The following is a 27,734-nucleotide window of genomic DNA, read 5'->3' as shown; positions in this document are numbered from 1 at the left end:
CTCCTTCAGGTACTCATGTGTCATACGTTCACTCAGCAGCTGTTGAATGAATTACCATGATGTATAAAGTCATCTACATGAAACTTTTCATGTAATTCCTTTCACCAAATAGGTCCCGTAGCTGAGCCTCTGGGATGATTCAGCAGGGATAGGACAGGCGGGGTCCCAGCCCTCATGGGAGGGGGACAGGTGGAATTGGCTGTGTAGACAGGCAAATGGTCCAGAAGCTGCTGTAAGAGCCCAGAAGGGCAGTGAAGCAAAGGAAGGCTTGGGAGCAGGGGTGGGGGTTGGAGGGTGGACTTGGTGGTGGGGAGTGTGAGGAGCCCCCTTTTCCAGGTGTGGATGTTGAGGTTCAAAGCAGGGGTGGGCAGTGGAGGGTAGACTCTCGGGAGTGTGAGAAGCCCCCTTTTCCAGGTGTGGACATTGAGGTTCAGAGCAGTGGGTGGGAGGCACCCACCATCTGAGCAGAGGATGCTCAGGTATGATATTAAGTTGGGAGACCCTTGCCCACGATCACATAGCGGGTATGTTGAAAGTCAGATGGTCTCTGATCTCCAGCTCTTGGCCAGCTCCTTCATCTGCACTGTGCTCTTAGAAACTTCTAGATGAGTGGACGCTCCCTGTAATTGGCAGCTCTCATTTTTCCCATCAACACATTCAGGCCCTGTCCCCGTTTCCCGGGCCTCAGCAGGCCCAGGATTGCAGAGATGCCATTTGGAGCACATTTGTATGAAAGAGGAGTTGTCTTACGTTCTAAAAGCAGAGACTGTTTTTAAAAGTGGTAGCTGACTTGGGAGTGTCATTGATCTGAGCAATCAGCCAGCGGACGTCTCTTTAGCAGCTTGTGATTTGGAAGTGACTCAGTCACTGGTGAGAATCAAGCAGCCTCCCTCCCTTCTGGTCTGTAAAGGGGATGCTCAGGTATGAGATTAAGTTACTTCAAAGGGTCACTCTGTTCCTGTGCTGTGAATGTGGAGATCATGTTCGCACTTAGCTGGCTAAGTGTTGGGAGACTGAGTGTTTCCACTGCACAAGGCATTTCTTTATTGGCCTCCACTATGAGGGTCTGATTTCTTTACTGAGATGGTTTCTCCTTTCAAATAAAGCACTGGGACAAAATGATTTATGTTGGACCTGTGTCTCCACAGCAGGAGATAGAGCACAAAGGGCACAGTTATCTCATTAGTGTGTCCAGTCTAGGTGTCTAGTTAGGAGTGTCCAGGAAGAAGCATAAAGGTTTTGTGTCCGTTTAGGCCGTATAGATTTTTAAATTGTAAAAATGGGAGTTGGGGAGGAAGACAGTTCATCTCAAGAGCCGTCATATGCTGTGTCCCTATGGGTTTAAAGCTGGCCGTGTGCTAGGCAGGTCACACAGGTGTATCCCTTCGCATCCCTTAGACGGCTGGGTGGCAGTTAGAGATGACACACACCAAGCTCTTAGCCATCCGGATGTGCAGGAGGGAGGAATGGGGAATGACAGTGGAGGCAGGAGGGAAATAAGGGGGTGAGGGGAGAAGAGCAACTGTGGCTCCAGAAGGAGGAGGCGGCGTGAATCAGCAAGTGGTTAAGTTGCGGGGAGGTGGCAAGTAGGAAGCAGTTTCTCCTCTTTGCTGATTTCCAGAGGGATGGGGAGGAACGGAGAGCGTCGGCCGGCCGCAGGACCTGCCGCGTTTCTGCATTCTCCCAGGTGCAGCCCTGAGCCAGGTGCATGGGGGCAGAGAGTCGGCACTCAGCACAGAGCGCAGCACTCAGATCAGTGGGCGAGGTGGAGCTTGTGCAAGTCAGAGTTACATAACGCCGCTGACAGGCGCCTTACGGGGCTCAGCAAAGGGCAGCGGAGCCCAGGGTAGCGACTTGGAGAGGGGAGGGTTCTGGGACAACTTCACCCCCCGGACTGAGAGCGGGTGTCTTTTTAAAGGGTTAATACCTGCCTGGCAGTGCTTGGCACAGTGCCTGGCATCCAGTCAGTGCTCAGTAAACACTGGCTCGGGTGGTGGTGGTATTCTTTAGCTCCGGAGCTCCTCACCATGCATGTCTCCATATTTGATTCCAGTATGTTCTACCTCAAAGGGTATAGGCAGGAGCTCCTGGAAGCCTTGGCTCCGGCGAGGTTTCCTTAGCGTGGTGGCTTTACTCTCTGGGCTCTGTCTCCTCATCTGTGCAGGGAGGACACTGGTAAACAGCTACCCTTCAAGGCCCTTCAGCTGACCTTGCAGCCAGGCTGTGGAGCAGCTTGGCTGTGCCCATATTTGATGCAATTAACCAGAGAGAGGAGACCGTGAGGCTCTAGGTGGAAATGTGCTGGTGTGGCTCGCTTGTGAATGTCACATCTCACCCTGCTCCCAGCTCAAAAGAGTCCTGAGGGGGTCTGAGGGGGGCTCCTGGCTTTGGCAGGCTCTCCCTGATGCCTATTTTACATTTCTAGAACTCATTGTGGCCCAGGCCTTTTAGATCTCTGAAGAAAGTGAGGCTGGCAGATCCTGAAAAGCAGAGGGTATCATTATAATGGGAACTTGGACACTTTCCAGAATTGCATTTGTGGTAAAAATATTGAAACAGACAGCCCAGGCACCCAGGTGCCTGGAAAATACCCCAACATGGGCAAATAATTAGATATACAGGCCAGGCACAATTATGTTTTTCTGACAATAGGCTGGAACTTGGTGGCTTAGCATTTTCTCTTGAAATGGAAGATGCCCCTGCCTGACCCACTTTGCTCCCTGTGGTCAAGAAGATGAGGTGTGGCCACCAAGGGGGAGGGCATACAAAGAGAAGTGGTGATCCTGTCCCTCCCAGGGTGGCCCTATCTTAGGGGGAATTCTGTCTTGCTTTTGCTTTTCTGTGTCCCTGTAGGTAGCTGTCCCTAGGGACTGGGCCCACAGCACCTTTGCTAGGAGGCCACAGCCTGCATTTCGGAGTCTAAGAGGTCGAGAGGTGTAAGATGTGTTATTATCTTACCCTTCCATGACAGTGGTCTGGGCAGCTGAGTTCCATTTTGTAGCCCCTGGCAGCTCACTCACGCTGATGGCAGTAAGTTCCCTTGGACCTCCACATTTCTGGTCAGCCAAATGTTTGGTGCTCATGACATGGAGGTTCCTTTAGACCAGGTCTTAGATCCCACAGGCACCTGGTGGGGCAGGGTAGGTAGTGGGTTGAGCCTGGGATCCATGCTGTCTCAGGTTCAAGTTCATGTGGTGCTGCTGCGTCCCCTTACTGTGACTCTGGACAAGTGGCTTAGCTTACACCTCAGTTTCTTCATCTGTAAAATGAGGTTCATGATCTCTACTTGGTTGGGTGCCTTGAGTATTTGAAATAGTACCATTTAGGATTCGGGGCACTCCCCACATGGAACCCCTCTTTTCTGGGCGAGGTCTAACCTATGGAGAGATAGAGGAGGAGGAAGGAAGGTGGAAATCCGCATGCGATGGCCATTTCCAGCTGCAGCTGTTGTCTGAGAATGTGACTGAACCCGTGGGCGACGGAGTGGGGAGCTGGGGCAGTCAGGCAGATCCACCCACCCCATGGCCTGCGAGCTGGAGAAGCCTCTCCGGGGCAGCTGCCAGCAGTGGGAAGGGCCTCCTTGCCTTGGGGAAAGCAGGGCTGGGCTGTCCCCTCCAGGACCTCCTTCCACAGTCCTGGGATGGTGTAGACACCACCAGGTATAGACAACAGGAAAGTTACACTGGGCCCACGCCCGGCCCGCATTGGGTGGGTGGTCAGGGGCATCCGTTAGGTCTGTACTTGGTAGAGGTAGCCACAGTGTGTCCAATAGGTGTTATTATCTGCTCTGGGAAATAATCTGGCTTTAAATTCAAGAAGAACATCTCTTTCCTACTTGTTGGCAGAGCCAAATTCAGATAATGATTAGCCACGGATCTCAAGGTCACATTCTAACTTGAACACAATGCACAGGGAGCTGAGGTAGTGGCTGACTCCTAGCCTGGACCTGCAGTGGCTTCCCCGCCTCCTCTCTCTTGGTCCCAGCCCTCCACAGGGCCTGTGATTCTACCCGACCCGGCTCTGTCTTTGCAGTGAGACGCCTGGCCAGCCGGGCCTGAACCTGACTGCACTTGGGTCCCCCGGCCACTGGAGAAGGGGAGGCCCCCGCATCTGCCTGTCTATTTCATCATCGAGCCCCCCCGCCCCCACCGCCGTCAGGAGTTCTTTGCCAGTCATTCTTGCCATCTCCTCCCCGTACCTCCCTCCCCCATCCAGGTGGAGCCTTCCCCCTCTGAGCTTCTGCATTCCACTCTATGGTGTTCCTCAACCTTGAACCTGCCCCACATTGCGCTGCTCTCCCAGCCTGGCGAGCCTCTCTTCAGGAGGAGGGTGTCTGGGGGCTCACGGCACATTCATGTAGCCGGACTCTCACTTAGTGGCCAGTGACTGCCATTTGTTGAATGAATACATCAATTAAAAAGGATTCTTCCAAACGCGAGTTTCTCCTGGAGAAGTTATGGGAACACTAAGTTTGATAGCGTGGCGCAGAATGGCTACGCTTGTCACTCAGTTTCTCAAGGAGTTGAGAGCCTCATGGAATAATCTTAGATTTCCTGGCGTTAGGTTTTGGGGCTATTAAAACGTAGTAACTACAGTTTTTTGTGTCTTGAGGGCCTTAGGGGAAAATGTGATGGAAATTTCGTTGTTGTTTCAGGAGTCTAAGCGGAGCCATCTACTCAGGCGAGAAATGTGGAGGCTGCTGGTGTTTCTTGTAGCTGGTATAAATAGCTTGGCTTCAAGTTCCATGCTCCTTTGTTTGGAATGTAAATATTTGCATTAAAAATATAAAGTATGTCCTGGCGTGTATTTTTAGGGACTATAATTTCCAAACCCCAAATCAGACTATGGGTCTACTGAGGATTAATTTTCTCTGCTTTATGAACCCATATATGTAAAGAGTCTTCCAAATGTACACACCAAATTGTGTTTGTTTCGTGCACGGAAGGGACCGCCAGGATTACAAGAAAGCGGGGTTGCCCCGGGGCGGGGAGTGCGGGCCGAGGATTCGGCATCTCTCTACACACTTCTGACGGTTCTGCCTGGTCGCTGCAGCTGCGCAGGGCGGTGGGGTGGAGGAGTTTTGGCCAAGGTCTTGTGAATCAGCAGGGGCCTGGCTTCTCTGTCCTTGGTTTCTTAGACATCCAGGTGGGGATTTGGCTGCAGCTGGCCGACGTCTGCTACGTAACCAGACACTTGACTCCAGAGTTGCTGGTGCTGTCGGAAGATGTCTGGGGGCTTCAGGGCCCTCTCCGTCATCTGGTGGAGGGAGCAGGAAGTTATGTCCAGGTCAGAGGTGAGCTGTGAGGGCCTCTGTGTGGTGTCCTCCTCCACTGGCTCCTTAGGGGCTGTTTAGCTTTAATTTTCCTATGAGGAAGAAACCAGATGATGTGTTAAACCGTTACTGTGGGTGGGATGTCGTCTCTGGTCTGGCCCCGGCCTGTTCTCGGTGGGGGCTTGGTGGGGCAGCAGCAGCTGGGCAGGCCGTTTCCCCTGGCATGGGGGAGCTTGTTCCTAAGGCTCTCTGGGTGGCCTTCGATGGACACCTTCTGGCCCAGAGGCTGTAATGGAGAGGGCTGGGCCGTGGAGGTCAGCTGGGGAGGGCTGAATGCAGGTGGGCCCCAAACTGGCAGCCTCCCGCTCATCTCATCACACGATGAAAGGCAGATGAGAGAGAGCCAGGAGGGTCCTGGGTCCTCAGCTGTGGCTCCCCGAGAGGCTGGTACCAAGAGCCTCCTTTGTGCTTGCTTCCTAGCCAGCGTGTGACCCCTGCCCTTGGGAGGGTCAGCTCCTCCTCCATCCTGCTGAGCCTTGATGCCTCAGGATGGACTCCTTGGGAACAGCAGGGACTCTTCCATCTTTCCCTCCCTAACTTTGCCTTGCAAAGGTGCAGCCTCCGGAGCCTCAGAGTGTCTGACATCTCTCCGCCTGGGGACCCTCTCTGAAACATTGTGTGGGCTTAGATATCGTGAGCTTTGGGAAGGACCGTCTTCCCACGAGCCCGGGGTGTGTTGAAATGTGGAGGCTCCTCACTGCCTCGCCTGTGGTCATCTCCAGCCTGACCCATGATGGCGCGATCCTCTCTCATCAGCCGTCACACTTTTTAATAAAGACAGTATGTTCCAGAAAGGCCAAGAGTCTCCTGATCCCAGAAAGGCCGGATCGCATCAGGTCAGTGATCCAAGTTCATTATCATGAAAGTCAGAGGAAATGGCAGCTTTTAGGACATGCTGAACTAGCCTAAGACAGTTATCAGTGGGAATAAATGAGGGGAAGAAAGGAATCTCCGACTGATGAGAACAGTATCAGCCTGACATTTTGTGTCGTCCTAACTTTGAAAAGCTATTTATACCCACTCGATAGCAGTTTCTATGAGAAATTAGATATGAGGAGATGCAGGCAAGAGGAGAGTGGGAGCTGGGTGACTGTGAGTGCCTCCTCAGAAATATCTTCCAGGCAAAAAAAAAAAAAAAGAAAGGAAAAAGAAAAAATCATTTGCTCACTGATTGACAATTGAAAATCCAGTGATCTTTTGCATTGTACAAAATTTGACTCAGAGAAGAAAAATGATGTGTTGAAAAGAAGATGGAGCTTCAGTTGCCATTTGAGTGGTAGAAAATAAATTTGCTTTTGGCTGTTAACACGGAAACAAATCAATAGAAAAATGCAGGCCTGCCCACTTTTGAGTCAGCAGTTTTTTGGTTTATGGAAGGATGAGAAGACTTGCTCCCTGAAATCGCCAGGCGGGTCACTGAGCAAGCTTCAGGGGTGTTGAAGGGTATGCATATGTGTCTTTCAAAGTTGTCTACTGATTTATTTAAAAAAATTGTGAAACAAACTTTTGAAGAACCTGTTCAATCTATTTTTCTTTAAAATCTTTAATGAAATATAATTCACACACCGTACCATTCACCCAAACTACACAATTCCATGTTTTTTAGTATATTGACAGATATGTGCAACCATGACCACAGCTAATTTCAGAACTTTCTTTTATATCAAAAAGAAATCTTGTATGCTTTAGCTATCACCCGTTTATTTCCTCTTTCCCCGATGGGTACCCCCCAGCCCTGAGCAGCCGCAAATCTACTTTCTGTCTCCGTCCATTCCAATGCCTCTATTGTGGACTTTCGTATGAGCAGAATCACTTAGACTGAGGTCTTTTGGGACTGGTTTCTTTCACTCTGGTTTCTACATGTGTAGCTTTCACGGTTCATCCATGCTTTAGCATGTGTCAGGGCATCATTCCTTTTCATGGTCGAATAATATTCCATTGTATGGACAGACCACAGTTTTGTGGATCCATTTGTCCACTGATAGACACTTGGTTTTTTTCTACCTTTGGCTCTTATGCATGAGGTGGCCATACACATTTGTGTACAAGCTTCTTTGGGTGTGGACCTTTGTTTCCATGTCTAGGGTTATGTTTTATGAGATATTTTTACTTTCTTTTAATAATAAGATTCATTTTCTTAAAACATGCTCTTTCCCTGGCCCTAGAAAAGGCTTTGTTCTTAGATGGGATCCTGATCCCCGAGTCAGTGATCCTGGCTGAGATACTGAACTGTCTGAATTTTAGAGCTGGAAAGACCTTCAGAGGAACATGGTTCAGCTGCTTTCTACAGATGGGGATGCTGGGGGCCAGAGAGGCCACGCATAAAGAGACAGGATTGAATCTAGGTGTTTAGAGTTACAATCCAATTATTCCAAACATTCTCCCTAAACTCCTCGTAAAACCCCAGGTTGCCTTCTTGACCGGGCTGGGGCAGCAGATTAAGGTGGGTTGGGCGAACAGATGGTGGTTAGCTTGCCCTCTTTTAAGGTGACTGTGCATCAATGTTTTCAGTTATCCAGCATCCTCTTGCCTATTTTCCTTTCAGCCATCTGTGTCCATTCAGTGTCCGTCTGATGTCCACGGCCCAGAACATCTCCCCATCCACCAGTTTCCCAATAGGAACTGCAACTCGTGGCGCCAGCATCTTCTAGTTCTTTCTCCGCTGCGGTGATGGGAGGCCTGGCTGCTTATCCGGGGAATAATGAAATTAGGGATCCATTCAGAGAATGAAATTTTATCTGATCTGGCCAAGCGAGTAAGCAAGGGGCTGTGATTGTGACTCCAGGATACATTAGGAAGTTGTTTTTTCACGAGTGCACTGGGCGAAAGCATTGAAAGAAATTTGTGGAGGCCAGGCAGGGAGATCTCCTGGGGCCGGGTTTCTTGCATGGCCTGGGGATGTGGTCCCAGGGGGCAGCCTCAGGCTGGTCCTTCCAGCGTTTAATGTTTCCAGGCACCATTTAGCTCTGATGAGGTAGATAAAAGTGTTTTGTGGCTGCAGCGTTCTCTGTGCTTAGGAAAGTTCTGTTAAAATCCTCATGGATATATGTCTCCGTTGTTGTCATTGATATTCTGACGCCCCTTTACAGCTGTGATAAGAAGTAAACTTGGCAGAAACTCAGTGGCTCTAAATCATGGGTACTGCTTTGCAACCCCCACAGAGCTGATTGAAAGAAATGCACAAACTTTGGTCCTACATCAGCTCTATTAACTCAGATCTCCGGGGAGGGATGCTGGGCGTTTGCGTGTGTGCACACGTGTGTGTGTGCGTGCGTGCATGTGTGTGCATATGTGAACCTGCATTCGTTAAGCTCTTCAGCTAAGAAACACTGATGGAACTTAGCAGTGATTGTAATCTTTCTTCTGATGAGAATTTCCAGTTCTCCCACGGCAAAGACAAGGGACAGGTAATTAGCACAGTGGTCTCAGGAATGAGTGAGGAGGCTTTGTGGCTGTCTTTGAGTTTCATGTTCAGATTCCCTGGTTGTAACTAACATACATTGTTCATCACTATGTAGCAGCAGTGCGATTTTAGATCTGTGGTTTTTTTTTTCTCTCTGGGAAGGACCCCATTCTCATCCCCGCAGTGGCCCGGTCTGGAGGCCCAGGAGTCTCCTTTGACAGATAGCTGGTCAGTGCAGAATTGCCTCCTCTCTGTCTCTGCCACTGGAAGGTTATCTGTCTCTTCAGAACAGGAAATGTGTCTTTTTCAAGGTGGCATCTCCAAGGCTTAGCCCATGGGAAGGAATGATTGGATGGATGGACAGACAGATGGGTGAAAGGAAAACAGGAAAAAGTACAGTGGATAATTGAAAACTTTGACCCATAGTGCAGGGATGGCGAGCATATTTCAGACAGTCTCTTTATAGATGGGGAAACGGAGGCCTGCAGAAGTTGGTGACTTGCCCCAATCCTTCAGCTTCAATAACGAAGAACATTTGGGAGCCTGGCCCTTCGACGTCTTCAACTCTTTTGACTCAGGCTCTGCACATGCTCTTGAGAGTCACACTCCAGTGAAAACAACTCTTTATTGAGGCCCTGCTGTGTACTCCATGGTGTCCTAGGATCTGGGGATCTAGCAGTGAGTTAGACACACAGGTCCCAGCCCTCACAGAAGGCATATTCTCATGGGGAGAGTTAGGTGCAGACAAGGTGACAAATATCAGAGAACAAACAGGCAGAAGGGCCGTATGCTGGAGTGACTGGCTGAAGAACGGGGAAGGCCTTCCACAGAAGTGACATCTCAGCTGATCCTTGAATGGGAAGACGTGCTGCTGTCTGACGCTTGGAAGGAGGGAACTGTCAGTGCCAGGACCCCAAGGGGAGAACCTGCTGGCGGGATGGGATTCAGTTATGCTCAGGAGAAAGAGACTTCGTTTATTGGATGCCTGGGTTGATTTTCTTCTCTCCTGCGTCCTCTGCACCGTCATTTGCAGCTCTGCCTTCTCCCCGTCCCGTCTCCGGGTAAAGGAACACCTGTCCAGTGCTCACTGGCCCGCAGCTGCTTCAGAGTTTCAGAAAACAGGGCTAGCAAAATACAAAGAAAACCCCCAATGTCCCTGTCGTCTCACTTAGGACTTGGCTGGGGAGGCGGAGTTATTTTTATGTAAGCACATGCTTGAGGGGGGATGTCTTGGGGTAGGCAGCTGAAACCACACACATAAAAACAAGACTGAAATAGGACTGTGAATTCCCAAAGGCAAACACAGGCCATTAACTTGAATTTGGTGACAGTTCCATGCAGCCTAGGTCCTGGAGAGGGGACCCTTTGGAGAGGGACGAGGCATGGAGAACTGCCCACTGGTTTGGCCTCGCCTTTAAGCATTGCTTTCCGGCCTTGGCTTTGACCAAGACTGGCCCTTGCTCAGGACTTGAGCCCTCTCAAGGGAAACTTCTTCCTCCCTCCTGGTGCTGCCTCCAGCTGTTTCTGTCCCCTTGTCGGTAAGAACCTCAGTTTCTTGAGGGCTCTGCTGTTGGTTGTCATCTTGTTGCAGCCACCTCCCTACTTGTGAGGGGATGGACCCCAGGCTGCCTCCCTATCCTGGGTCTGGCTGTCACCTGTAACCATGGTCACCATGGGGCAGCACTCTGGCCTCCCAGGTCCTTCATCAGGATGCTCTGGACCATGTCCACTTCCGGACTGCTCCATACCACATGGAGTCCGTCCTTGTTAATGACCTGTTAATGCCTGGCTTTCCCTTGTGGAAACCATGCCCAAGGTACCAGCTGGTCAACCTGACACACAGTAGGGCCTCAACAGATGGTGTCTATCACTTATTGTCATAAACTTTAAATCTCTTTTTGGTCCCCCCAGACATCCTTAAAAGTGATCCTTTGTCACATTGCAAAGTTTTCCCAATAAATATTTATGAGCAGTTGTGGCAGTAATACACATCTCCATTTTATGTTGTTGACTAATTTTTAAAGGGTGGACAAAACATAAATTTCTCTGCATTTCTTTTTCTGAATAGTTTGGTTTAGAATCATCCCAGTTGTCCATTCAGCGTCTCTTCCCAAGTCACGTGAGGCCCCCCGCCTGGAGGCTGTGACTGGACTGAGACTTGAACGCTTGCTTAGAGTCCCCGCAATCTCTTGGCACTCCTATGAGTTGCCTCCTACTTTTCTTTTAACTCTTTATTTTGAAATAATTTTGAACTCACAAGAAGCTGCAAAAATAGTACAGAGTCCCCTTGTACCCTTCACCCAGCTTTCCACGGGGAGAAGGTCTTATGCCTCCTCAGACATGATCAAAGCCAGGAAATTGACACTGGTATAATACCGTTAACTGAGCTGCATTCTTCTTATTAAACCCAGGGATCTACAGCATTTTAGATGCACTTTAGAACTTCATTAAGTTTTAGCATTGTTGTTTATCTTTTAGATGGTGTTTCAATCCCTCCCATTGACAGTCAATTAAAATTAGTTTCTGTAAGGACTAGAGGACCAATTTCACAGGTTCCACAGGCCTGCACGGTGCTTTATGGGTGCATCAACTCTGATGTGCACACACAGGTAGCCTTCTTCTGCAGATCTGAGAGATTCTCAGAGATAAATAACCTTTCTAAGTAGTTTGGTTCAGGCAGGTGCAGTGGCTCATGCCTGTAATCCCAGCACTTTGGGAGGCTGAGGCCAGCCTCAAGAGTTCAAGATCAGCATGGCCAACAGGCTGTATTTAAACTTTGGAAAAGAAACCCCTTCTTTTCCAAAAATGCAAAATTAGCCAGGTGTGCTGGGACACACCTGTAGTCCCAGCTACTTAGGAGGCTGAGGCAGGAGAATTGCTTATACCCAGGAGGCAGAGTTGCGGTGAGCTAAGATCGTGCCATTGCCCTGCAGCCTGGGCAACAAAGCAAGACTCCTTCAAAAAAAAAAGAAAGTGGTTTGTAGTTTGGTTCATAGGACAGACCTGGGGAGCTGGAGTTCTGATAACAGAAACCAAGCTGCACTGAGTACTTAGTGTGCTTTAGGCTTTCTCTGCTTTATTTCATTTATCTAGGCAAGCTTTGAGGTAGATACAGTTAACGTCCCCATTTTACAGATGTAAAAAATGAGTTCGGAGGAGTTCACGCTGCCCACATTCCTGCAGCTCGATGGTAGGGATGCGCCTTGAATCTAGGTAGTGTGAAACCGGTGACTGCTTGTTCTTACCTCGCCGGCCTCCCCCCTTGGCTGTGGTCTGCACAGTGACTGCTCTGTGTCCTGGGGCTGTCCTGACTTCACTGAGTCTCTGTTCTTTACCTGCAGTGCAAGAGGCTTGTGTGAGATCTGCCGCACCCCTTACCTTGCTGAGTGCAGGTGGTTTTATTGGTGAAACACCCAAGCAACATCCAAGTGAAATTTGTACCCTGCTGCTTATAGGTGCTTTTAAGGTTGGGAAAAATTCTACAGCCCTCAATTCCAATTGAATTATGCTCTGGTGTGTTTTAATTAAACCATCTACAAACTGATTTTATAAAGAGGTGGAATCCCCACGTAGCAAGCTGTGCCTGCCTCCCTCTGTGTTCAACTCCAGAGCCGAGTGATGCTTGTAATAACCCGAGGATGGTGTGAGCTGCTCACACTCGGCCTCATGGGCAGCATTAATTGTGAGATGCCACTGGAATGAGATGTGAGGGCATTATCAGCATATACTTAATTGATTTTGCATTCTCCACAATGGAAGTTTAAAATTAAGCTTGTTTGTAAATGGTGTTTAAACTGCGCAGACTTGGGGACAAGTTGCAGAAACTAGCAGAGCAGGGCACTGGTTGGAGGGCTTAATTTTCTCTTTAGGTGGTGGATGAAACACATCACTCAAGTAAGGTAAAGATTTTCCCATTTAAAGGGGCTGAGAGAGTGTAAGCCTCGGCTCGTAAATTTCACAGACAGGGCCTCCGCTTGAGTGCCTAAGGGATGGCCTGGACTCTGGGGATGAATGTGTAATCACATTAGCATGATGAATTAAAGGGCCTCATATTTTTAAATCATCAGGCAGAACTGCTTTAGAGAAGATACTGTTTGAGATCAGACTTAAAATAGACAGGTTCATGGAAACGGCCTTTGCTAGCCTCACTCCTGGTATAGAATGGAAGATTCTGATTCTCATTTTGACATGCCCCAGGAAAGGTCTCTGCTCAAACCCCAGATGAGCTTAAACCTGGGGCAGAATGCCATTCTCTAAGTATCTGTTTGTTCTTTGGCTGTAACATGTACCAGGAATGAGAACAGCTCTCTGGGTGTTCTTGCTGTCCTTTAATCCTGATAAGGTAACTTTTTAGGTATCTCCAGGACCAGCTATATAATTTGCAAGACCCAGCGCAACATGAAATATATATTAAAAATGGTTAAGAATTAAAAAATAGGGAAAGCAGAACAATACATCTCGTATAGGGTGTTTCCCCGTGTGACTGCCCATGGGTCCACGCCCTTGGAGTTGGCTGTGGAATCGTGTAGGATGCTGACCCTAGACCAATGTGATTTACAGCAACTTGTGTGAATTGTGAACTCCCTGGGGGCATGGGCTGCAGCTGAATCACCTTGGTGTGCCAGGAGCGGAGTGGCAGGAGGCCTGACCCAAGCACACGCTTAGGAAATGCTGGCTGAGCAGAATCAGCTAACTCATGGACCCATCAGCCCGGGCTGCTGGGTAGATTTCATGTAGCTTTCTCAGTCTCCACACATCGGGAATCTGGGACAGTTTACCTCTGGGCTCTTCAGAACAGACGGGACAAGGACCAACATTCTCTAATGAAACTCACGGTCTTGACAGCTCAGCTTTGAGAAGAGAAAACCTGAATACGAAACTCTTTTACATTATGTGTGTGTATAAGCCTCAGGTCCTGGTGATTTTTCACTGCAAAATGTAAAAGAGTGACACACAGTGGCTCTCCATACCTCCGTGGGTTAATGTATGTGTCTGTCGTGACTCTGGCTCAGCCCCAAGAGAGGGGAAGCCCACCTCCACTGGCTTCTCATCCCTGATGTCCTCTGTGTGAGCTCTGCCCCTCCCAGCGGAATAAAAAGCTCCTGGAGACAGTCTAGGATTTCAGGGGCCACCGTAGGTCATCCTGATCATTCTGGATCCTGGAGAATGCCACCTTGCAAAGTTGAGGGGGGCACAGTGTATCCTGGTGAGGAAATAAAATCCCACCCAGGAAGTAGCTCTTCCTGGAGCAAGAGTCTTGGAAGGGCCCAGCATGTCCTTGTACTGAGTCTCTGTTCCCTCCCCGCAGGCTGGCCCTGACTCAGAGGTGCCCTTTCCCTTTTGCCAGTGGAGAGGGAGAGAGGAGCATCCTGGGCCGGCTGCCAAAGACAGGGGAGGTTCCAGTGAAGGAGAGCCGGACTTTTCAGGTTTTAAATTGGAAGAGAGGTTCTTGAATGAGCATCAAACTTACTTTTTTATTGGAAGGGAGTGTGGGGGATGGATCCTGTGCTCTGAATACATCAGGAGAGAGCTGCCCAAGTCAGATGTCTTCCAAGCAGCGTTTCGGGGGAGTGACTGCACAGCCTAGATTTTTCCTCCCTTTGTCCTCGGTTTGTATAGAGGTCACTGGAGATGTGAGCTCAAAGGGAGCGGGATGCTGTGCTCTCCTCTCATTGTCACAGTCGATGAGCCTGAATGGGCTGAGACACTTGCAGAAAGAAACCGTCCTTTATACCTCCTGGCTGGCGGGAGCGAGAGCAGGGCAGGAAGCCCGCAGTGCCGGCGGCCACAGCTCTTCCCTCGGAGCCTCAGATGTGTTCCGGAGAGGTCTGTGCTGTACCTGGGTGTCTGGGATTGCACCCTCCCCACCATGGGGACGCGCAGCCTGTTCTTAACTTATTCAGCAAATGACAAACACAGCACCTTCATGTTTGAGCAAGAGCTGGCTTTATTATTTTCCCTGTTAAGATACCCGCAGTTAACTGTTTTCACTTTCAAAAGCAAAATAATAGGAAAAACCTTCACAATATTTATATTACCTGATATGGGAGTCTGAGAGAACTTGACTAAATAAGTCTGGTTTAAAGGTATTGGGGGAAAAATCTTGATACACAAAACAGAAAGAGAAACATGAAAAGAGGAACGTGCCAAACAATCCTCCCTGAAGAACATCATTAACTCCGAGGGGGCTGGGAGCCTACCTGTCTTGTCCACACCCTACACCCCCACGCCTAGCACAGCTGCATTCAGAAGGAAAGTCAGCCCTGGCTGCTGGGAGGCAGTGGCCAGAGACATGGTCAGGTCCTGCCTTCATGGAGGTTGGAGTCTAGGAGGTGAATGAGGTGGAAACACTTAGACAAAGGATCATTTAATTTCAGTTGGGATGAGCTGGGATGAACGGGAACTGGTCTAGCACGAGCTTGCTGATGTCGTGGGTCCAGTCTAGCAGAGGTGTGGGGTGCATTGGAAAGCATCAGGTCATCGTGGAGGAAGCTCTGTGGGGAGGGAGAGGAGCAGAGACTGCAGATAAAGAGACAGCGCTGGGCGTGCAGGGGGAAGTTGTGTAAATCCCCAGTGAGGTGCCTGGACCCAGAGTTCTCGTTTTAAAGCTTAGAATCTGCTAGAATCCTTGTTTCTGAAGACTGGATTGATCACAATCATCAATTGGGCGTTGTCTGATGGGAGAACATTTGCCTTCATGGTCAAGGCGCAAGGACCAGGCTGCTCCCACCTGGGCCCCCACCCCTGCCTGCCACCCGAATCGTGCCCTCTGCAGTGAGGTGGCACACTCTGTTGAGCGTCTCCTGCTTGCTGCCTCCAGGGTTCTGGGGACTTGCTGATTTTGTGTCTCTGCTCAGAGATTTGAGAAATTCTTGAAGCAACTTGCAAAGTAGAAACTGTCTAATGGCGGCTATGCAGGGATTTGGTGTTTTTCCTGCCCTAGGGGCACTGCAGAGATGAAGTGGAAAGATCCTGGGAGGGGAGTAAGCTGCCTTCCCCGGGGACGCAAGGAGTGGCTTGAGCTCGCGCCGCACACCCACTTCTGCCCTGAGAAAGTCTTGTATGGAAAGAGGTTAAACAGACCATGTGGAAGATACCTCTTTTAAAGCTCCCACCTGAGACCTCTCCCCTGTCTGTGTGTGCCCAGCCTGTAGATGGCTGCCAAGCTGAGCAGGCCAGGGACGTGGCTGGGGAGGATCTGCAGCCTCCTGGTGGAGTCCACCCAGGAGGAGCCATTTAAGACCCTGGAAACCCATCAAACCTGGCAACTGGAGGTCGTTAGCCGTCTGACTGAGAGCCGAGTCGTAAAATAAGCCCTAAGTGGTTACGAGCTCTGTTAACCATTTTAAGATGCACGAACAGAGGAGCTTTGGTTTGGCGCCTCTGAAAGGAAATGGGCGTCGTCTGATGGGAGAACATTTGCCTTCATGGTCAAGGCGCAAGGACCAGGCTGCACCGGCTCACTCGTGCGCCTGTCGAAGGGCCGCTGAGCCCTTTGCCTCTCCCTTGGTTTCTGATGGGGCAGAAACTTACCACCATCTATCTAGCTTTCTTTTTTGGTGAACTTTTAAGGAATTGAAGTATAAGCTTCATGCACTAAAGAGCATCTATCCTAATGTGCTGCTTGATGGAGTTTCACAAACAGAACTCACCTTTGCAACCAGTACCTAGATCAGGTACACAGACAGCATCCCAGAACCTCCGGGCTCCGTTCCCATCATTAACAACCTCTTAGCCCCCATTCAAGGGAAACCGCTGTCCTGACTTCCGCAGCCTGGGTTGGTTTTGCCTGTTTTGTGCCGTCTCTAACCGGAATCATGTAGTTCTCCTTTGTATCTGGGTTCTTTTGCTCAGTACTACATTTGTGAGATTCTTCCCTGGTGGAGCATGTTCATTTTCGCAGCTGAATTGTACTTACCTGTTCTTCTATGGGTAGACACTGGGTGATTTCCAGTTTTTGGCTCTGCAAATAGTACGATGAGCATTCTAGTTCATGTCTTTTGATCAGCATGTAGACGTCTTTCTGTTGGGCACGTAACTAGGAGTAGAACTGTGATCTTTGGGAAAGAGTATGCCCAGATTCAGTAGATAAGGCCAGTGTTCCCAGCGTTTCTACCCATTTACCATTCTCAGCAGCAGCATGTGAGTCTCTGGAAAGATAAAGTAAGAGCCTGGAAAAAATGTAAGGTGACACTGACTTCCCTTTGTCCTCTGCCCACGTTTCCCCAAAGAAAACACCTGGCCCTTTTTGCATTGAATGGGTACACTGGGACCTCGAAGAGGGGAGGCTCCTGAAATGCCCCAGAAGGATTCCCTCCTGGGGTTCTTCCCATATGGTCACGTTTCACCAGAAGCCAGACTGTTTCTGAACTTGGGGATAGGGTTGGCTGGTCTCTGAGAAGAGCCCAGAATTCAGCATTTTGGTCTCCTTGCTTTGGGTATCTGCATGTAGTGAAGCAAAGCCTCCAGGTGAATCTTTGAGATGAAAGTGGCTGGCCTGGTAGCTGGCCTGGGGTTTTCTCCTGGGAGGGCTGAAGAGTTGCCACCATCTAATGGCTCAGTCAAGGAAGGTTTTTATTTGTAGATCAGTGTAGTCTCAGAACCAACTGGTTCTGCTTCCACCCCCTAGACTTCCCACCCAGTGTTCTAGATGGGGAAAGAGCTTTCCTTGTGCCAAAGGCTGTTGCTTGGTGTGATGAGGGGTCCAGAGCAGTGGGAAGAGGCAGCTGACATTGACTGAGCCTCCTGTGTGCTCACGAGAACTCTGAGTGCAGGTGTGCCGCTGTCCCCAGCCCACACAGGAAGCGGAAGGAGAGAGGACGCTACACTGCCCTTGAGCAGCAGGGCCCTGGCTGGGTGTGTGTCCTGCCCTGCCTCTGTCAAATTTGTAACTCACCACAGTGGCAGTGACTGGATAAGGGAGACTTGGAAGGAAGGAAAATCTGTGACCATTAGCCGGGGTTATTGCCCAGCTGCCTTCCCCTAACCCAAGTAGATTCAGTAAATCCGGGGCAGGGCTTGGAAGCTGTTTGTAACAATTACCTTAGGTGAGTTTTACTGAATTTAGGGAGGCAGTGACTTCCCAGGGCCTTTTGCTGGGAGGCTGGGTAAGGAGGGAGATGAAGGAAATAAGAAACAGATCTTGTGCTCTGGGAGTCCCGGCCTGGGTAGCCCGTGCAGGAAGCTCTCTGCGGAGCTGGACGAGCTCAGTGTCTCCTGCTCCACGTGATCACACTCGTGACTAGGATGGCCGAAGAATGGAAATGTTACATTTCATTTCATTTTAACTAATTTAAATTTAAAAGCAGATACTTAATTCAGTTATTAGAAAACTTTTAAGAAGGTTTGGAGCAGCTTGGGTCCGTAACTCCTTTTCCAACTCTAAGTCTTAGGAAATCTAGATACAGCTCAGGTACTTGAGATGAAAATGTAGCATCCAAATTGAGATGGACCTAAGTGTAAAATACACACTGGAATTGGACTTAGTGTGGAAAAAATGCAAATTTTTTAATTAGTAACTTATACCGACTACATGTTGAAGTGGTTATTTTGGGTCTATTTGAGTTGAACTACATGAAAATTAACTTCACCTAGAACATTTAACCTAGGTGTGGGCTTAGGCTCTTTTCTGGTTGGGCAGTGCTGCTCTGAGGCTTTTCTCTTTCTTACTGGAATTCGACTCAGTGCCAGGGACTGGGAGGAGAGGAGAGAAGCCCCCGCTGTGGGCCCTTGTTTGGCTCACGAGGGAGCAGGGTTTCGGGCTGATGACACACCTGGCCCTACAGATGGCCTCAAGGCCACCTGCGATGAGTCCGTTGGGCTCTGGCTGATCCGTCCAGCTCTTCAGTACCTTGCCGAAACAGGGAAGCTGCCAGTTCCCTCCGGGTAGTGCCTTTAGAAAATGAGAATCTTCTCTAACGCTCTCAGCTAGGGAGAGAGAGCTGAGCCTGTCTTACCGCGGGCTGCACCGCATCTCACGCAAGCAGGACACGGCCTGCTGCGGGTCAGGTGACAACTCGGCCTTTAAATTAGAATTAAATCAAATCAAATCGAATTGAATTCTTCACCCCCAGTCGGGTAGACAGCAGCACCAAATACTAAGCTACGGGAATGTGGCCCAGAAAGCAAATTAGGTTTTATTTCTGCCTCCGGCCTTTGCCCCGCTGTTTCCGGAGGAGATCCCCCGGACAGTGCCGTGAAGGGCAGCCCCTAAAGGTGGTGGCGGGCGGGGACTCGCAGGTGAGCCGGGCAGCATGTCGGCAGGTTCTCATCCATGGTGCTCAGCCCTACTGAGGTCACCTGTACTCCTCTTCGTTGGATTCTGGAAGCCTCCCCACCACCCTGCAAGCTTCAGCTGCATAGGGACTTGTTTTGTTCACTGCTGCCTGACGCTTGGGCCTGACACACAGTAGGCCTTTAATGATGTTTATTGAATGGGTTAATTTGGAGCATGCTCCTTAAATCTGATGGACAAATATGGCCTTCATGTTGACCTCCCTGAAGTGACACCCCCTGTAGGTGGGCATATGCATTTCCCTTGGGAGAAATTCCCAGGGGGGCCTCTGGCTTGGGAGTGGCTGGGTACCTCAGATCCACATCATGCTTTTACGCTAGATCTGTAAGTGCAGATTTTTCTTTTCCTTCCAGAAACTGTTTCTCGGATAATACTGTGACTACTTTCCTTTGCAAAGAAAAGCCCTGTCTTTTGTGTGCTCCCTACAAAACACTCACACAGGCAGGCTATGCCATTTGCTCCTGACAACGTGCTGGGGGCGCACATCACCATGTTCTACACGTCCCCAGGAAATGGGCGGGACCACTTGTCCAAAGTTCTACAGCTAAAGGGAGGCACAGTTGTACCTTAGGTTCAGGGGAACTCCCATTTCGGGGTGACTTCTTTGCCCTCATTATATTCCACATGTCATGGAACCTAATGCATACATAAGTCTGGTTTGGTCAGGCCTGGAGCACAGAAAATGTTCAAGTCTGGCAGTGAGAGAGAAATCTGTGACTTTCTTTGAGGGAAGAACTGGCTGGCTGGGAAGGCCCCGGCTCGGGCTGGCCTCTGCCTAGGTGTCCTGTGGCAGGAGCTCATGGAGGAGCACTGTTCCTGTTTTCTGGGTCCCCTGCTCTGCCTCACCTGTTTAAAGTCAGTGACTCAAATTTTAAAACCATGAAATTGTAAACCCTCCAACCCTGTTCAGCCTTCCCCAGGCCACAGGCCCTGCACGTGGCTGTTTCTTCGTGTCTCACCTCTGTGTCGCCCTTTGAGGCTCACTCATCTTGATGACTCAGAGACTTGCCAGAGACCCCGGACTACCCGTCCCAAATTCCCTGAGCCTGGCCCCGATGATTCCTGCCATGTTACTCTGTTCATGGCGCCTCTGCTCCATTTCCATCTGTGCTATTTTGCCAATGGTGGGGTGAGCCCCCAAACAGCAGGAACGAACTTGAAGTTCACAAGACTCTTGAATTTCCTGGCTATATTTATGATCTGTATGGCATTGATTTGTACTAGAGCTGAGCCGTCAGAAGTCAGTTGAACCCAGCCTTTCTATATTCAGGAGGACTACAGGATGTAGGAACTCAAATGGGGTGTTGGTTGTGGGAGTTTGCAACTTTGCCTGGCAGCATAGACCTGCATCCTTGGGAGAGGTCTCTGGGGAGGGATGCTAAGCTGATGGATGTCTGTGCAGAGACAGGGGACTGCCCTCTTCACCTGAGAGGCAGTTTTCATCCTGCCGGTCCTGTGTGATTCACATCTGACCTCAGCTTAGCCCAGAGAGAGACGTGCTAAAGCATGTGCTGATACTTCTAGCTTGGATTATCTCCTTGTATGCTTTCTTTATGTAGTTAGGGCCCCAAATACCACAAGGCCAAACATTCTAAAGTAAAAAGGATCCCCTTTTTAATTGTTTGAGTTTGTGTTTCTTATTAAAATAGAACGTTTTACATTTATTCACAAGATGAGGTCTTACTTTAAAAATAACTTTTTTCCTGTCTTTCTGACTTCTTTTTTTAATTCAAGAACAGGGATATTAAAGCAGGTGATGAAAGCAGAATTTTTAATAAGAGCATAGTGATGCTTTTCACAGCTGACTTAGAAGACATTAACATGTATGCGTTTGATCTTTTTCTGGATTTGAATATGAAGGACTGGTTATTGCAACAGACAGTAAAGCCGTTCATTTCAGATGCATTTCAGCAAGCCAGCCCTCCAGGAGATGCTGGAAGAAAATGTGGAAGTGTGTGACACAGACCAGACCAGACATGTACCTGGCCCATCAGCTAAAAAACCAAAGAGCAAGTGGAAACAGGAATAATAGTGACAGTGATGGTTACCATGGTGAGGAGTACTGCCAACGATTCCAGCACTTCCTGGGTGCCCAGTCCTTGCTTGGTGTTTCCCATGGATTTTCTCTGTCCCCCTGATGTGACATATTGTTACATCGTCCCCATTTTTCAGATGAAGAACTGAGGCAGGCTAAGCATCAGGCCATGGAGCCAGGATGAAAACCCCAGCTGTCTAGATGACCCATGTCCTGGTAACCACCACTCTGCTCCAGAATGGTCAGCACATAAACCACTGCAGGGTCCGGGCCAGCCCCACCATCCCCTTGGCTCTGCCTCTGACCCCCAGAGCAGGTGAGAGCTCAAGCCAGCTATTCTGGGAGTTAGCCATATGCTCATTTTTTGCTTCAGTTATTTCACTAATTGAGGCAAAGTTTCTGGGAGTTTGACATTAAGTATCTGGATAATTGCCTCAATGTATCATTTTCACTTTGCACGCTCAGACACAACCTTTAATGAAACTTGAAAATCCAACTCTACTTGGGGGAAATTACATTAACTTCTGTTTCTAGGAGGGGCACAGTGGCTCATGCCTGTAATCCCAACACTTTGGGAGGCTGAGGCTGGCGGATCACAAACCCCATCTCTACTACAAACAAAAATTAGCCTTGTGTGGTGGGGGCTGCCTGTAATCCCAGCCATTTGGGAGGCTGAGGCAGGAGAATCGCTTGAACCCAGGAAGCAGAGGTTGCAGTGAGCCGAGATTGTGCCACTGCACTCCACCCTAGGCGACAGAGCAAGAATGCGTCTCAAAACAAAACAAAACAAAGCAAAACTTCTGTTTTTTACTCAGTGTCTGAAAGTACTTGAGGGCTCAGACTTCCAGTTATAAGCTTAATAAGTTTCCAACTGCCCTGTTTACTAGACTTGAAAGTCAACCTTGGTTTGGGGCAGGTGGCCTGCTCCTGGTCCTTATCTGGGAGGTGAGGTTTCAACACCATGATCTCTCAAGTGCCTCAGTTTGGATCTGAACTTCTGTTCTAGTGGCTTCCACGCCCGACTGGATGGCACGCCTTAGGAAGCAGGATGGAAGTGCGCCTGCACTGATCACCGAGCAAACTGGTCTGAATAAGCGCAGTAGATGCCAGAGATTTCAATGAATGATGTGAATGTGAATTACTGGCCAGAAAATATTCATGGGAGTTCAGTATCTGGGCTTCGTGTTACCTTTGAAAAATATTCCTAATCTCTTCTTTGTGATCCCCAAAGAGACTTTTAAGGGAGTTTGAAGTATGCTGCTTGAAGAAGTCCTGGGGTTCCCAGCATTAAGAGCAGGTTGGTCTGGGGTGCGGTTGTCTTGTCACTCAGATGGTGGGCTGCATGCCTGGCACAGTGCTAAGTGCAACCAGTTACTCTGGGGTGTGCAAATGGCCCCTCTGCCCCAGGGGCAGGGCCCCTTTAGGGTGGCACAAGACCCTAGCGAGGGTAGGGTGAATGGGCCAAAAGAAGGAGGCTGAGCCCAAGGCATGTGCGGTCACCAAAAGCCCCGGCTTTGTCTCAGAAAGCTGTGGCTGGGCTGGGCTTGGTTGGTCAGGGGAACGCCCAGGAAACGAGCTGCAGCTGGGCCGGAGCACGCCTCTCCTGGAGGGAGGTGCATGGTAGCTCAGGTGGGGGTGCCGCTACTTTAAGATGAAAGGTCTCCACCTCTTTTAAAACTATAAAGTGAACGCTTTGGGCCATTTCTAAGGAAAAGCACCTTTGGGATTTGTTCATCATCTTTCATTTTTACTCAAGGTTTTGGGTGTGAAAACCTTGGAAAAACAAAGTCACCTGAAAACTTTCCAGCAACGTCACTGACTGTGTCGTCATCAGAAGGGGAAAATGATCCCAGCTGGCGAATATTTAGGAAAAAGATAATTGCAAATTGCGCTGGACAGTGTCAACTTTTTTTTCCCCAGCCAGTTACGTCAGAGGAGGTGTAGGTCAGTCACAGAAGTAGATGCAGAAGCAGTGACAGACGCGTCCTGGTGGTGGTGGGCAAGGACAGCCCTGGGTTCGAGTCCCAGACCCGCGGCATGTTAGCTAAAGAAGTTTGAGAAACATCCATCTCTTTCTTCCCATTTCAGCTTCCTCTCCCTTCCCCTAGCTGGTCCACCATACTCAAGCCTCTCCTAGCCCAACACTCGGTAACTTGATGAATAATTTTTTAACCCCCACATCTAGTCCTCCCATGAAGCCCAGTGAATTCCTCAAACTGATTAAATGGAGGCACTCGTTTTGTTAGACAGGTAACTGGTGTTTTGTCTTTTCTGAAGGGCAGAAGAGGGGTAAAAGTGACTGAGGGGACCAAACAAGAAAAAAGAAAAAAGAATTGGGGTTTTTCGTTGATTCTGAGTACTCGATGCATTTGAAACGATTCCAGGTTCCCTTTACGGGAAAGGAATGAAAATGATCCAAAAGGGAGGAGGGATTTTTCCCCTTCTTTTGTTCTGAGCTCGGTACCTGGGATTTTGTGGTATGTGCTGAAAAATTACATTGACTGGGGGCAGAAATTTGCCTGGAAGGGTTATACGAAACTGAGAATGGGTCAAAACAAAACAAAACGGAAAAAACAAGACTTCTGGCCACAGATAAGAATCATATAATTTACTGAGACATATCATTTTGGCGTGTTTTGTTGAGGGTGAAAGCTAATTGGAAGAGGCAGGAAGGGGCTCTTGAGGCTGGTAGGAATGAGATGCTGTTATGGGGCCCTCAGAATCACCTCTGCGTCTGCTCCCAGCAGGACTCCAGGTCGGGGGCGGGGTGGGAGCAGGGAGCAGCTCTCTGTGGGTGTCTGGAACCCCAGGGCCGGTGAAGCCCCGTGCCAACCCCCAGCAGTCCCACAGCAGGGCTGGGTGACAGCAGTTCCCCCGTGAGTCATGGAGAAACAGGTTTTCAGTAACATAGAGACTAAGCCTAGAGGCTGAATTGTAAAACCTATCAAGTTTTATTTCATTTCTTTATTTTTTTCTTCCTTTCGAGACAGGGTCTTGCTCTGCTGCCCAGGCTGCAGTGCAAGGGGCATGATCATGGCTCACGGCACCCTGGATCTCCTGGGTCCCAGAGATCCCCCCACCTCAGCCTCTCAAGTAGCTGGGACTGCAGGCACCACCACGATGCCTGGCTAATTTTTAAACTTTTTGTAGAGATGGAGTTTTGCCATGTTGCCCAGGCTGGTCCTGAACTCCTGGGCTTAAGCCATCTTCCCACCTCGGTCTCCCAACATGTTGGAATTACAGGCAAGAGCTACGGCACTTGGCCCAAATTGTAAATTCAGCCCCCCCCGCCCCCACAACATGTACTGGGACTTCTCTCTTTGTGACTGGGCTACGTTTTTATGTGTCACCTGCTTACCTTTATGGTTATAAAGGTAGTTTCTTCAGGACTTTTTTGTAAGAGTGAACAAAAGAAGGCTCGTTCGTGCCTTCACAGAGCTGGTAAGACTATCAGCTGTCCAAGGCAGATGCTAGACAAGCACAAACGAAAATGGGAAGTGGGACGGGTTGGAGGGATCAGGGTGGGGCCAGTGTGGTCTGGGTTTCAGGGAAGGGGTCCTTGCCTGAGAGCTGAAGGGTGAGCAAGAGTGAATTCATCCAGCAGGGCCAGTGGTGTTGGGGAAAATGGGATGTGGCTAAGGTTAGGCTGGGGGAGGCAGAGATGGACACACACAGCCAGCGAGATAAAGGCAGCCAGCAGGGGCGGAGGATGGGGTTTGGAGTTGGGTGGGTGCAGTGCTGCAAGAGGGGTCGAATGTTCCCAGGTACAGCCCAGCAATGAAGGAGGGGCTCAGAGGTTGGGGGACCCACCCAAAGTCATAGAGTGGGTGTGCTGTCCCCTGGGCTATAAACCCCACAAGGCCAAAGCAGTGCCCACGCCGGGCACCCTGAGTCCCCGTGGATTCCAAGTCAGGGGCTTGCGTTCTGCTCTGTGGCCTCTGCTGTGCCTTTGGAAGGACGGGGAAGGCCTTGGGACGGGGAGGCCATCACACAGGCCCTTCAATGGCATTGAGCCAAGTTCTTACTCTGAACTCACTTCAGGTCTGAACAACCGCGTGCTTTGACCAAGTATTTATTTTTCTGAAACAGAAACCAGAGCAGTTTTTGATGGCACCAGTCAGCATGAACTAGTCAGCTACAGTGACTTTTCTTAAGTCCATTTTTTTTTTTTTTTTTTTTTTTTTGAGACTTCTTTTTAGCCCCAGAGGAAATCTGCTATCTGCAAACAAGTCCCGGCCTTCATAATGAGGCCTGAATGCTTTCCAGATCTTTATGAGAAAGATTCCACTTTTCTGTGGTTAATTCAAAGAGGTTACTAATTTCTCATGCCATAGATCATTTGCTTTGTGGGAGATGGCTGTGCCTCAGCCAAGATCCACTTACTATTTTTTGAACAAGTTTTTTTTATTATCGTGTTTACATAGCACTGAGGACACATCAGTGCTCAAAGCTCAGCTGTCTGATTCCTACACTGTATCGCTGCCTCTCGCTTCCCCACCCTTTACCTCTCTGCAAAATAAAGCTTTCCCTCCAGAGCTGGCACCTGCCCCTGTTTCTTGACAGGATGAGCAAGATAGTGGTGGTTGAAGCAAGGTCTTCGCTGTGCTCAGGAGAGACGTGGGTATTCTTGGGGAATATGCCTTTGTTACAATATTTATTGAATGTTCACTTCTCCAGTTCTAAATACTGAAACTTGGAGAGATTTTTTTTTTTTTTAAGTCATGCCCATCAACACTTTCAGGTTGTCTCTAATGGAAAAGAGAAAAGAAAAAAGATTCCTTTTTGATAGACTAGGCATATCCAAGTTCCGTGTCTTGGGTGATAGGTCTATAAATAAATACTTCTTTGACCTATTTTACAGAGGTTGGAAATCTAGATTCTAGATTTGAGTGGAGTTATAAGAAACTAGGTCTGTTTTCTAAAAAGCTAGAGCAGGTTGACAAGAAGAAGGAGGGTCTGAAATTACCTTTTTTTTTTTTTTTTTTTGAGACGGAGTGTTGCTCTGTCACCCAGGTTGGAGTGCAGTGGTGCAATCTCAGCTCACTGGAACCTCCACCTCCCGGGTTCAAGCACTTCTACTGCCTCAGCCTCCTGAGTAGCTGGGATTACATGCACCCACCACCATACCCAGCTAATTTCTGTATTTTTAGTAGAGGTGGGATTTCACCATGTTGGCCAGGCTGGTCTCGAACTCCTGATCTCAGGTGATCCACCCGCCTCAGCTTCCTAAAGTGCTTGGATTACAGGCATGAGCCACCGCACCCAGCCTGAAATGACCATTTTTAAATTAGTTTCTTCTCTGAATCTCTCTCTCTCTCTCTGAAAAACAGCTTTTGCCTCCTGGTGTCTTGGTGGGGCCAGCGTCTTCGGGCCACATCAGGGTGGAGAAGGGCTTTCTCCCAGCCTCTCCAGAGCAGTTTTGTTCAGACATTGCTGGTCTGCATGCAGCTTTTGCCAAGGCCCCCAAATCCGACCCCACTGTCGACAGTGGGAAATGGCTTGATGAGTGAAAGCGAATGCGTGTCCGCCTCCTCCATGAGGTCAGAGGCAGTTTGGGCTTCAGCTCGTGTTTAGGTCCAGCTCTGCCTCTGGCGTGCAGTGTGATTTAGGGCAAGCCACTTCACTGCCAGAGCCTCGGGCTCCCTTCATCCTTTAAAAAGTATTCGGCCACTGATTTGGGCTCCACTGGGTCTTTATACACCAGGCCAAAGTCCTTACTGTTGAGCTGCAGAAATGGGAGGGAGGGAAGAAAAAGCCATGAGGATGGTAGTGGTGGGGGCTGCTAAGTTTATTGAGCAGTTGGAGTTAGCGGGTGCCACGCGAGTGCATCTGTGTGGATCCTCCCATCTCATCTCCACGCCTGTCCGTGGGGTCGGTACTGCCACTATCTCCCTGCTACGGGTCAGCAAACGGAGGCGTGGCAAGTGCGAAGCAGTTTGCCTGAGGACTCCCAGCCGGTAAGGGGTTGATACAAACCAGACGGCTGTGTGGATATTTACCTGCCTCTGGGTTTTGGCTTTTTATCTTTCTTCCCCACCACGTTTCTCCTTCCACAGGGGTATGTGCCTGTTCCTATGCTCCCAGTAGCTGTATGGAATGAGCTCCTAGGCCACCTCTGAGACAGGATCTCTGGGCTTTGGTGAACACTCATAAAACAGCGTCCTCTGGGGTCACATTGTCCGTTGCGTTCTTTCGGTCTGTGCTTGTTTACGAAATTCCCACTCCAGGGAATTCTGTGGTCTGCTTGGGGCTTTCCATTGCAATGGCAGAGATGACAAGGGACAATGTCCTTCCTGGCTGCACTCCCAGCCATTTGGAGTTGAATGACAATAGGAGGGTTTTTTTGTTTTGTTTTGTTTTGATAAATGAGCATCATAATATGTCTGGAGGAAAGATGTTATTAATACAAAGATAACTTGAGAAAGGCGGGGACCCAGTGCAGCTTGGACAGAGCTTCCCACTGGGGCTTTGCACAAAGCCGTTATCCCAGCTCTGCCTCGCCTCATGTGGTCCTGTGGCCTTGTTTCAATCCCCTATTCCACCTGATCTGACGAGGGAGGCCAGGAGTGCCTGCATTTTCAACAGGTAAGAAAACTGAGGCTCAGAGACGTGACTTACTGGGCGTGAACTCACGTCCTGGGGGCCTGGGCCCGGTCCGTTTTCTATTTGC

At 49.4% G+C, this 27,734-nt stretch overlaps 1 protein-coding gene across 11 annotated transcripts in view; it reads left to right on the top strand.

Annotated features, from left to right (window-relative positions):
• Nucleotides 1-27,734, top strand: part of CHST15 (carbohydrate sulfotransferase 15) — a 124,062-nt gene that overhangs the window by 44,636 nt on the left and 51,692 nt on the right. For 2 of the 11 annotated variants that reach the window (XM_074383045.1, XM_074383043.1), the window contains exon 1: nucleotides 317-27,649. The exons of 7 other annotated variants lie outside the window; for them this stretch is intronic. The gene's annotated coding sequence lies outside the window, so the exon portion shown is untranslated. Of the gene's footprint in view, nucleotides 1-316; nucleotides 27,650-27,734 lie in introns of those variants that run through there. 2 more of the 11 variants (XM_074383044.1, XM_074383046.1) reach the window with 2 other exon arrangements.

The sequence above is a fragment of the Saimiri boliviensis genome, chromosome 12 (genome assembly GCF_048565385.1).
Source record: "Saimiri boliviensis isolate mSaiBol1 chromosome 12, mSaiBol1.pri, whole genome shotgun sequence".
Taxonomy (NCBI): Eukaryota; Metazoa; Chordata; class Mammalia; order Primates; family Cebidae; genus Saimiri; species Saimiri boliviensis.
The sequence above is the reverse complement of the archived record's forward strand: the minus strand, read 5'-3'. Positions and strand labels throughout refer to the sequence as shown.